Source organism: Brassica napus, chromosome C3 (assembly GCF_020379485.1).
Source record: "Brassica napus cultivar Da-Ae chromosome C3, Da-Ae, whole genome shotgun sequence".
Lineage (NCBI taxonomy): Eukaryota > Viridiplantae > Streptophyta > Magnoliopsida > Brassicales > Brassicaceae > Brassica > Brassica napus.
The window spans coordinates 64,765,439-64,777,588 of record NC_063446.1 but is presented as its reverse complement, the minus strand read 5'-3'; the positions used below and the strand labels follow the sequence as shown (position 1 = coordinate 64,777,588).

Genomic DNA, 12,150 nt, shown 5'->3' with positions numbered 1-12,150 from the left:
AGAAAGATCTATAAAGACACCATATACACTCTGAGTTGTTTCATTACAAAGAAGTTAGGGAACTTTCATCTATAGTTGCTTTGCTTTAAACGTTATTCATTAGTTTTGTCAGGGTGTTTCATCCTAATGAACTTAATTTTTGTTGTTGTTGATCATGTTATGTGACTCAATTAACACTGATTCATGATCTAAATAAGAAGTAGACAATTTTGTTTGATGAAAACATGAGATCCTGTGAAAAGCTAAATTCAACTAACGTAGCATGATCATGGGGTTGATTAGCTGATCAATAAGACTTTAAGGTAATATGACTAAAATATAAATTAATATGTTATTTTAGGTATATTTTGATATAATAGGCAATGCAAATCCAATATGATCAATGTTGAAGAGTATAAAATATATAGCACCAGATTTTAAATAATATATACAACAATTTTATCATATATTAAATTTTTGATCCATAAAAAATAAAAGTAAATTCGTGCAGACGCGTATATCATATTCTGAAAATACAGCTGATACAGTTGACAGTTTAAAACCAAAATAAATTAATAAATATAAACTACAAACTTATTGTTGTGTTTAAAATTTTTATATTAAATAATTATTTAATAGGGAAAAAATTTAGAAATATATTCTACTATTTATACAAGCTCTAGTCTATATTATTAAAACTAAAATACTTTTTAGTACTAAAACATGGATAACACTATAAATGAGAATTATTTGGAAACATGAATAATGTCATTTTAGTAATTTTAATAATTTCATTACAGTGTCCTTTTAGTATTTTCATTACACTGTTTTTTTAGTAATTGGAAACATAATAGCAGTATAAAAAAAACTATAATGTCATTTTAGTAATTTCATTAATATAATTGTATTTTCATATTTCACTCAGTTTAACGATTTTATTAATTATATTACCTTAAGAATACATCGAATCATTAATTATATTACCATGATAATAATAATAATGCAGATTTTTATTTATTAGTTAATCAACATTAATTTTATGCCAATTATAAAATCAAAAATGTAAAATAATTGGGTCTTGCAGATGGTTAAACGTTTGGTTTAGTTTGTTAACATAATTCAAAGACATGTTTTTGTGAATAAAATAATAACTTAAATCAGAATAATAAAAATGTGTTACATTTATTGTCATTTAATTTTTCACTCCATATAATTATTTTACTAAATAAAAAACTCTTTCTATTTCACATAATTTAGCCAAACACATATAAATAGTCATTTTTATTAGTTTATAAAATCAGTTAAACATGAGCATTGACTATCCATTTAGGTGTTCTTTTTCGGGTATCTTTTTTTCTTGTTATAAAATTAAAATTGGTGATGATTTCTAATATTTTGTACTTTTTAGTAGTAGAAATCATATTTTTACTATTACTTCCTCAATTTTATAAAAATATTTTTTCTGCAAAATATCATAAGATATAGAAATTTATTATAATTCAATAAATTTATAAAAGTTCCAGAATATAATTGGTTATATAAATCCAATAATTGTAAAAACTTCATAAAAAATAAACCTGATAAGAGTGAATATCAGTTAACGAAGCCAACTCCTAAAGCAAATGCTGAATTAGCACACGGTAAGAAAGAGGATATATTTAACATTTTTACCAAAAAAAAAGAAAAAGATATATAGATATCAACTTAACACACCTTTCAGCTATTCTCGCCGAGAACTGAGAACTCCATCCGGCGACAATTAGTTACTTGTAGAGCACGGTAGGTCTACATATTCAAAGCAAAAAACATCAGTAAATTAGAGAACATATTTGATATTTCAATTTCACGTTATTTGTTAACTTAACCACAACAAGAAATGATTTCTAAAAACCTCAAAAAACCTATCACACGTTACGGCCACAATCCTTGACTCAAAATCATATTCCATATATGTTATTTAATTCTAGTTACTACAAAAATGATTGTTTATTTTTCAACTCTTCATTTAACATGTTTTTCATTAGTTTATTCAGCTCTCTATTTATCGTGCAATTGACATAACTGATTCCCCCCTCAATGACCCTTATAAACAAACTTTATTTTTCCTATTTCATTGGCCCGGCCAGAATCTGAAATGTTTTCAACAGAACCATATCAGAATTTAGGTGGGATCTGAGATTTTCTATGCTATAAACATTTCTTATGAATTTTTTTTTTTTTTTTTTTTTTTTTTTTTTTTTTTTTTTTTTTTTTATAAACCAGGATGGGTTCGGGCTTTCGGCCTTAATCCCCCCTAGGCCCGGAGCCGGCCGGCGCTGATACCGATAACATGGCGTAAAGCACCCCTCCCCATGGGAATCGAACTAGGGGTGCAATGGAACCTACTCCAAGCACTAAACCACTAGCCCAACGCACCTCGGGTAATCTTATGAATTTTAATAAATAAATAAAAGACATTTTTTTATAATTTTAGGAATCTATACCTATTTATACAATCTTTAAAAAAATTGGGAGTCAAGACACCCATATCCGGCCCTGATCATAATCTCAGTGAGAAACAAACGCAGATCGAACCAAAGAATAGTCCAGATCTTCCCTGTGTTCTTCACTTTAAGGCTTGGACATATATGTTCATCTTACCATAAAAACAAAACATGGCCGGAAAAAGAAGTATTATATTCTTATAAATGGTGCATGATTTTGGAAAAACTTCATACTTTATAACAAATAAAAACCTTAATCTAATCCTAGTCAAGATAATAAACCTCTTACGCCAGAGAAGCGCACAAACAGAGGTGGAGAACAACGTGCGCTCCTCGATCTTAACAAAAGTTTTAACAATATATATCATTGATCTCTCTCTCTGTCAAGAAGAGGACAAATAAAAAACAAAAGAAAAAACAAAATGAGACTCAGTTTCTTTGTTTGCTTGTTACTATTTCTCATCACAGTTTCAATGAATTTTAAAGAGACATTATCCTTCAGAAGAAGAGATATGACAAAAACTTCAGAATACCAAGACAAGATCCAAGAAAGACTCGCGATCACTCCCACTCTCCCACGATTGTCCTCTTCTTCTCACTTTCCAAAAATAGTAAGCTTCTACAAAATGGTATATACATATACGTGTTTATAAATTGTGAGTTTATGAGATTGGTTGTTTGTACAGGTGGGGAAGGTGATATACCCGATTGGTTACGGAGCTGATCCGACCGGTAGACAAGACAGCAGTGACGCAATACTTGAAGCTTTAACCGACGCTTTTAAGTTGCAAACCGGGCTTCACATGATGCCACATGTAGCTGATCTAGGAGGTGTAGTTGTTGATCTCCAAGGTGGCCATTACAAGATCGGGAAACCTATCAGGTTCCCTTCCTCCGGCGGTGGAAATCTAGTGGTTAGTCCCTGAGATTAAATCTGGAGTCTTGCTTAAGCATTTTTACAAAAAAAAAAAAAAAGTATATATATTGACATTAGCAATAGCGTGTTTTTGGTCTTCGAACTTTAGTTTAGTCATAACTCATAAGACTATGCTACAGGCTTTTTTTCTAGTTACCTTAATTGGTATATGACTTTTTTGGATTTTCAGTTTAGGTTTTTTTCGAACGGCCGATTCATTTAGGATTTAGGTTTAGTATGGTTGATTTACCCATAACATCATCTCTAAATTCCTAACATCATCTAAAAATGGGCACAGATCAAGTAGTTGTATTTCCAATATATTTGATATTCCGACTTGGTTTATATGAGTAGTTGAAATTTAGACATATATTTGTTTTTTAAAACAAATACTTGTTCATTCTCCCTTTTCCTACTCCCACATCTCCTCTTTTGGTAAGCATCCAATATCATTTCAAGTACTTGCTAAAATATAGTTGACTTGCAAGTTACTTTTCTTATTTTATTAGAAAAATTGTCACAAATACCGCGTTCATAGTATCAGTTTTCATGTTTATACTAACTATTTTTACCATCACTTTTAATGAAAGGTAAAATACAATTATATCCTAAAGTTAACTAATCTAAACTTAGGGTTTAGAGTTGAAGGGTGGTTAGGGTTTTTAAAAACTGAAATTTAGGATTCCAATAAATATATAAATAAATACTTAAAAAAATATAAAAAGTTTTAAAAAATAGTTTTAAACATAATTTTCGAATTTCAAAAAACATTTTGAAAAAATTTTTATAAAAAGTTCGAATTTGAAAAAGTATAATTCGAAAACATAAAAAAAAAAATTTGAAGAATGTATTTTTGAAAATATCTCTTTAGTGGTGGTGGTAAAGATGAATAATTGTATCATGAAAGTGGTAAATATGAAATTCTCCGTTTTTATTACTTGTTACTTGTAAACTATTTACAAGATATTTAATAATGATTTGTAACTTATTTAATAATTTGGTGGAATTGTAAATTAAATCACTTCATTTTTAAGAAATAAAAAACTCATTTGTTTTTTATGTTTAAATTCATTTACGAAAATAGAAATACAAACTATATAATTTAGGAAAATATATTTCTATTCATTAGTAAAAAATGAGTAACAAGTCAACAACATCAAATAGTTACTTGTATTTTAGTACTAAATGATACTTGTTTTATATTTGTAAGTAATTTAAACAAATTACTTGATATTCGACTCGGTCAAGCCAAGTAGAAACAAAGTAGCAAAGCTAATGACGGGTAACAAGTAATTATGCTCATCCCTAACATCATCCCCAATCTTATATTAGTCCTTGTTTAGTGGTAGTTTTGTTTCTGTTTGCTTCCTGGTTGCGTTTTTTTTTCAGCTACTAGTCATCTTGTAATTTTGGTCAAAAATATAAAATTAGAAATTTTAACATTTTACCAAATAAATGTTTGAATCTTTGTCTATTTAATTATTGGTGTAATTCAGGTAAAAGGTGGGACTTTCCGAGCATCGAACGTGTTTCCTGGTAACCGGCATCTTATCGAACTCGTCCCACCAAGCTCCGGGATCTTCTTCGAGGACGTGACTTTTCGAGACATTCTATTCGACTCAAGCTTCAGAGGAGGGGGAATTTTGGTAATCAACTCAGCTCGTATCCGTATAACGAATTGCTACTTCCTCCATTTCACAACACAGGGGGTTAACGTCAAGGGAGGCCACGAGACATACATTTCAAACTCCTTCTTCGGACAACATTCAACAGTAGGGGGAGACAAACAAGAACCATCATTCTCCGGGACGGGAATCGATCTCTCGAGCACCGATAACGCCATTACTGATGTAGTAATCTTCTCCGCTGGGATCGGTATCTCCTTGAGTGGCGAGGCCAATATGGTCACGGGAGTGCATTGCTACAATAAGGCTACATGGTTCGGTGGAATCGGCATACTAGTGAAGTCACATTTAACGAGGATAGACAAACTGTTATCTGGACTACACAGGTATAGTAATTGAAGATCCTGTTCACGTTCATGTCACAAACGCTCTCTTCATAGGAGATGCGAACATCGTGTTGAGATCGGTACACGGGAAGATCTCCGGGTTAAACATCGTTAACAACATGTTTAGCAGTAAATCGAGAAAAAATTTCCCGATCGTGAAAGTGAAAGGAAATTTTCATGAGATTGATCAAGTTGTGATTGATCAGAACAACGTATCAGGGATGATGTTGAAGTCAACGATAGGGAAGTCAAAGGTTTTTGGGAATGGGACAAGATGGGTCGTTGACTTTTCACATGTCTTGGTATTCCCTAACCGGATAAACCATTACCAGCATTCGTTTTTGGTTCGGTCGGGACAGATTGTTGCGAGTGCAGTGACAGAGGTTTCTAATAATGTGGTAGTTGTAGAAACTGATAGAGCTGTAGCTGGAACTGTTTCGGTAATTGTTCATCAGTAAAACATCCATGCTGATCGTTGTCCTAATGAGAAAGCTTGCTTGGAACATTTTGCGTTGAACAAACCATCATCGTCTTGAGACATGAACTGAATAAAGTCATAAACCTTTTTGATCTCTTCATCGTCTCATCTTTGATAAGCTTAACTGTTTTCAAAGATAAAGAGTGAACTTATATCAGTCAGAGTATGTACACAATATTAAAACTAGTAATCGAATATGTTTGTGTATGCAACTGAATTATAAGAACCACTCTCTTATTTAACCTCAAGGAAAACTCACTCAAAAACCTCAAGTTCTCAATCACACACGCTTGATCCAATCATAACTCGATGGACCTATTATATAGCTAAAACAAGTAAATCCTAATCTTAGAAGGCTTATGTTATAGATAACTCCTAATGACATATCCATCTTTATCTCGAATCTCAATCAGATCAGGATTCCTTGCTCCGCAAGTCTTCATTCTTGTTGAGTCATCTTCAAGCTTATTCCAACATTCTCCCATTTAAGCTTGAAGTTGATTCCTGTTGTCTCTTGAACCCCAATGAACTCTCTCATCTCCTTAAACTTGAGTCTCCCAAGTCCCTTCGTTAGTATGTCCGCCTTTTGTTTATCACCAGCGACATGCTCCACATCTACCTGTCCATTTTCAACGCACTCTCGTATGAAATGATACCTTCTGTGTATGTGCTTACTTCGCCCGTGGAAGACATGATTCCTAGTGAGCGATATAGCAGACTTGTTGTCCACTCGGATGATGACTCTCTCGCACTTGTCGCCTGTGACTTCACATAGAAGCTCCTGAAGCCATATTGCCTGCTTAGCTGCTTCGGTGGCTGCCATGAACTCAGCTTCGTACGATGATAACGCCACAACTTCTTGCTTCTGTGAGCACCAAGTGATAAGACTCTCTCCAAGATAGAACATGTGTCCTGTAATACTTCTCCCGTCATCGATGTCTACGTTGAGAGAGCTGTCGCTGTATCCTAGCAGTGTTGCTTTGCGTGCACGTCTGTAAGTGAGTCCATAAGAGAGAGTTCCACGCAAATACCTTAAGACATGTTTCAATGCGGCATCATGTGACTCTTTAGGATCGATCATGTATCTACTCAACACTCCAATGCTGTAGGAGAGATCAGGTCTTGTGTGAACTAAATATCTCAAACAGCCAATACTTCTTCTATACTTCTTCTCATCAGTCGAAGTTTCTTCCTCTGCCTTCGAGAGTTTTAAGCTCCCGTCCATTGGCACATGTGTAGAGTTACAACTATCCATACCCATCTCAAGCAAGATCTTGGACGCGTATCTCTCCTGTCTCAGCGCAATCCCATCCTTATGTTGTACTACCTCAATTCCTAAGTAGTATGTTAGTCTTCCCAAGTCGCTCATCTCGAACTTAGCCGACATCTCTTCCTTAAACTCAACTATCATCGACACATCTGAGCCTGTCACCAATAAATCATCCACATATACTGCGACAATGAGAAGATCTCCATTCCTCTTTCTTTGATACAAGGACGGTTCCTTGGAACATCTCGTGAATTTTAACTCCCTTAATATCTGATTGAGCTTATCATTCCAAGCTCTAGGAGCTTGCTTTAACCCGTAGAGAGCTTTGGATAGTTTATAGACCTTTCCTTCACTACCTTGAACCACAAAACCTTCAGGTTGTGAGACATATACCTCCTCTTTCAGATCACCATGCAGGAACGCCGTCTTTACATCTAAGTGATGTACTTCCCAACCGTTAGACGCAGCCAGAGCGATGATAAGACGTACTGTTTCGATCCTAGCAACCGGGGCAAACACTTCATCATAGTCTATCCCGTGTTTCTGCACGTAACCCTTTGCTACGAGTCATGCTTTATATTTGTTCACGCTTCCGTCTGGATTCCGCTTGATTTTGAACACCCATTTTAGTCCGATGGGTTTAACTCCTGCTGGTATCTCAACTAACGTCCAGGTTTGGTTCTTCTCGATTGAAGTTATCTCATCTTCACAGGCCGTTAACCATACTTTCATTCCTTTTGCTTCTGAGAAGTCCCACGGTTCATCATTAATCGACATAAGGAGCCACTCACATTCTCCTTCAGCTAGAAGGATATAGTCCGACAAATATTCTGGTGTCGTCTTAACTCTTGTTGAGCGTCTTAGTTGAGGTTGTTCATGTTGTTCATCCTCATCGTCCGAGACCTCAATCACGTCATTGTTGTCCTCAACGTGATCAGTTGTCTCTTCTGTCTCTTCTGCTCTTGTCTCTCCCTCAGATTCCGCAGTGAGCTCGATCTCTCTTAATCCTCTGTTTCCAAATTCGCCAAGATTGATACTAAACGAGCCGTTATCAATCTCTTTCGCTTGACTGCTCCAGTTCCAGCTCTCATCCTCCATAAATACTACGTCACGACTTACTGTGATTCTCTTACTCACGGGATCGAAGAGACGATAGGCTTTGCTTCCCGGTTCTGTTCCGAGGTGAAATAATGCTCGTGAGCGATCATCTAGCTTCTTTCGATGGGGTGCTTCCACTCTTGCGTACCCGACGCAGCCAAACACTCGTAGATGTCCAATATTAGGTTTGCTTCCTTTGAATACTTCGTATGGAGTCTTGGCATCTAGTGTTCTGGTAGCTGCTCGGTTGATGAGATACGTAGTGTGCCTAACTGCCTCTCCCCACATGTAGTTTGGAACACTCATATGCTTCAATATACTCCTTGTCATCTCCAGTATTGTTCTGTTACGTCGTTCGACTACTCCGTTCTGCTGAGGGGAATATGGCGCAGTCAAATGTCTCTGGATACCGTTCTCTGAACAGAAGTCGTTGAATTCTCGAGACATAAATTCTCCTCCCCTATCAGTTCAGAACGTTTTGATAGAGAGACCCGTCTCTTGTTCAATAGATGTCTTAAACTTCTTGAATTTCTCAAAGGCTTGACTCTTTTCCTTCAGAAGTATCGTCCACATATAACGTGAGTGGTCATCAATCATCATAAACACATATCTATTTTTCCCAATCGTCGACGGTGTGATTGGACCACAGAGATCCCCGTGTAGTAGCTCAAGCCTCTGTGATGCTTGGAAGGTGGTTGCTTTTGGAAACGATCGTCTTGACTGCTTGCCAAGCAAGCAAGATATGCATGTATTCTTCGTTACTGTAATCTTTGGTATTCCTGTAACCAATTCCTTGTCAACCATCAGTCGTATATTCTCGAAGTTGATGTGCCCAAGCCTCACATGCCATTTGCTTGAGGCGTTAGACGTCATGACTTGTAGACAAGAAGGGCTCTCTGCCTCGAGTGTTACCTTATACAAACGATTTCTTCCTCTACTGGTTTTTATTAGAAGTTTTCCATCACAATCATATATATTTAACACATCCTCCTTTATACGTACCTCACACCCTGCCTCTGTAGCCTGTCCCAAGCTTATGATGTTACTCTTAAGTGCTGGTATGAAGTACACGTTCGACATCATCTTCTTCATTCCATTCTTAAACACAAAACTGATCGAACCTTTCCCTTTTATGTCGATCCGAGAGTCGTCACCAGACCTAACCTTTCCTGTTATAGTCTCATCAAGCGTGGTGAAGTATGATCGATCACCTGTCATGTGATTGCTAGCTCCGTTGTCAAGGTACCACACGTTGCTTTTGTCAAGACTTGCTTCAAAGACACTTGGTTTCACCTTTTCTTCATTTAGAAACACTATTTCATGTAACATCAGCTCGTCTGCCACATGTGTTTCTTCTTCTTTTGTCTCTTGAGCTTCTTGAAGCTTGAGTAAGTGATCAGGACAGTCAGTAGCATAATGACCCACTTTGTCACATCTATAGCAGGTGATTCTCGATGCATCTCGAACTTGATAGACATACCGTCCTCGACCTCTTCCTCCTCTGTTATAAAACCTTCCTCCACGACCACGACTTCTACTGTCGCTATTGTATCCTCGGTTATCTCCATTAAAACTTCTGTTATCCCCATTGGAGCTACGAGCATACTGTTGGTCCGAGTTAGCATACATTAGCTTGCTCTGTTCTTCCGAGTTATCGTCTTCTATACTAATACGTTCTTCGTAGGCTTTCATTCAACCAATTATGTCCTCGAAACCGGTTGTCTTAAGATCTAGAACTTGTTCCAATGCTGCCACGATTTGAATGTATTTCTTGGGTGGAAGACTTTTCAGAAATTTCTTGACGAGTTTTGATTCCTCTATCTCTTCTCCAAGAGCAGCAGACTTTGTGGATATCTCGGAGATCCTACCAGTAAACTCATCAATAGTCTCGTTGTCTTTCATCTTCAGCCGGTCGAATTCTGCCATTAAAGTTTGTAATCTAGCCTCCTTGACTCTATCAGCACCCATGTGTCTGGTTTTGATAGCGTCCCAAACCCTCTTTGCTGTATCTAACTCTCCAACCTGTAACACTAAAGCTTCGGGTATCGATTGAACCAGCAACGCCATGGCCATGTTATTTTTCTCGTCGTCTGTTCCTTCTGTTTCAACGATATCCCAAACCTTATGTAGCTTCAATAATATCTTCATCTTGATTGCCCATACAGTATAATTTGTAGCATTCAATACGGGACACTTTATCGATGATGATCCTGGCTCCTTTGGTTTTGTTGTAACCACCGCGAGATCTCCCATAGTTTCAATGCAAAGCTCTGATACTAAATATTAAAACTAGTAATCGAATATGTTTGTGTATGCAACTGAATTATAAGAACCACTCTCTTATTTAACCTCAAGGAAAACTCACTCAAAAACCTCAAGTTCTCAATCACACACGCTTGATCCAATCATAACTCGATGGACTTATTATATAGCTAAAACAAGTAAATCCTAATCTTAGAAGGCTTATGTTATAGATAACTCCTGATGACATATCCATCTTTATCTCGAATCTCAATCAGATCAGGATTCCTTGCTCCGCAAGTCTTCATTCTTGTTGAGTCATCTTCAAACTTATTCCAACACACAAGAAGATTATAAAGTTAATACGGCGACGTTACAAGCTCATTTTGGCCCAATATGCTTTTCAGCTTTTGAAAGTCTTAGAAATTAATTTTTTTTTTTTTGGGGGGGGGGGTGGGGTGTATCTAATACATTTGGAAGCTTATGTGACGATGTAAGAAGAATCTATAATAATAAAGTTGTCCATTCTCTCTCCACAGGCCACCACATCATCAAAGAAGGAGGGGGGAGAAGACACGTGTCAGCTCCCAAAAATGTTCAAATCACGATTCTTCGTTAACCAAAAATGTATGGGTCTTTCATTTTCTTCACTTTAGTTCTTCATGTCTAAAAATATGTATTAATAGTTAGTACACAGTTGAGCCAGAAAATCAATATTAAGGAAGCCCAAACTGTCCTAATGAAAAAACCACAATCTTCTTCTCTTTCTAGCCACCGGCTTGCATGTGGCTATCTATGTTCCTGCGAATCAGTCCGACAAAACGGCAGCGTAACCGACAGCCGATGCATTCAATCAAAAGTATTAATTGAATTCTTAAACACCCCCAACCCACTTTACCCACTAGGTTTCATTCAATGCAGCCTCTCTTCTCTTCGCTCAATCTAGACCTATAAATAAAAGTGTTTGGTGCTTTGAGATTCATCAGTTTCTTGCTCTCAAGCATTAAAATCCCTAGAAACCTCTGACCATGAATGAATGGCTGTCTCATCGACTCTGCTGGCCGGCTTGAAAGCTGCTTCAACACCGTCGAAGTCTGGTTGCTGAGATTTTGGGAAGCTCGGAACGATAGTCTCGCTATCAACTCAAAAAGCATGGAAGGATCTCTGGTGCTTGCTTTGATGCTGGACAAGGCATCATCCCCGGTCTCGCTCTCTTTTCTTGGTGTCATTAGATTCATTACGTACCAATCTTTGTGTGATGTTTATTTGTTTTTTGTCTGCATATTATTAAAGGAACATACTACTAGACTCTTGATGGAACTTGCATAGCTAAAGCTCTTGAAAAGGCTAAGCCCCACGAAGTTGGAATCTTCGATGTTGGTACAGATTCTTGGCAACTACTAACGGAAAAAGAGGGCGAATGAATTTTAGAGAAAGTTGTGTGTTTTGTTGTTGTGTGAGCAGGTAGCTTGGTGAAGGTGAAGGAGATTGTTGAAGTCATCTTGTAAGAACCATGAGGAGTTTAACTGGAGCAAGAGTTCCTTATGCTTTGAATTTCTTGATGTTAACAGAAAATCCTCATTACATCCAGCACCCCCACTTCAAGATTCACTTATCCGAAGTCTTTAGCTTCAAAAACCTACGTGGTATGGCCCACAAAAGGTTGTTCTTTTT

General features: G+C 36.6%; 1 pseudogene; it reads left to right on the top strand.

The window, feature by feature from the left end:
• The first annotated feature begins 1,896 nt into the window (after positions 1 to 1,896).
• On the top strand, positions 1,897 to 5,894 carry LOC125583871 (annotated as a pseudogene).
• The last annotated feature ends 6,256 nt before the right edge of the window (positions 5,895 to 12,150 follow it).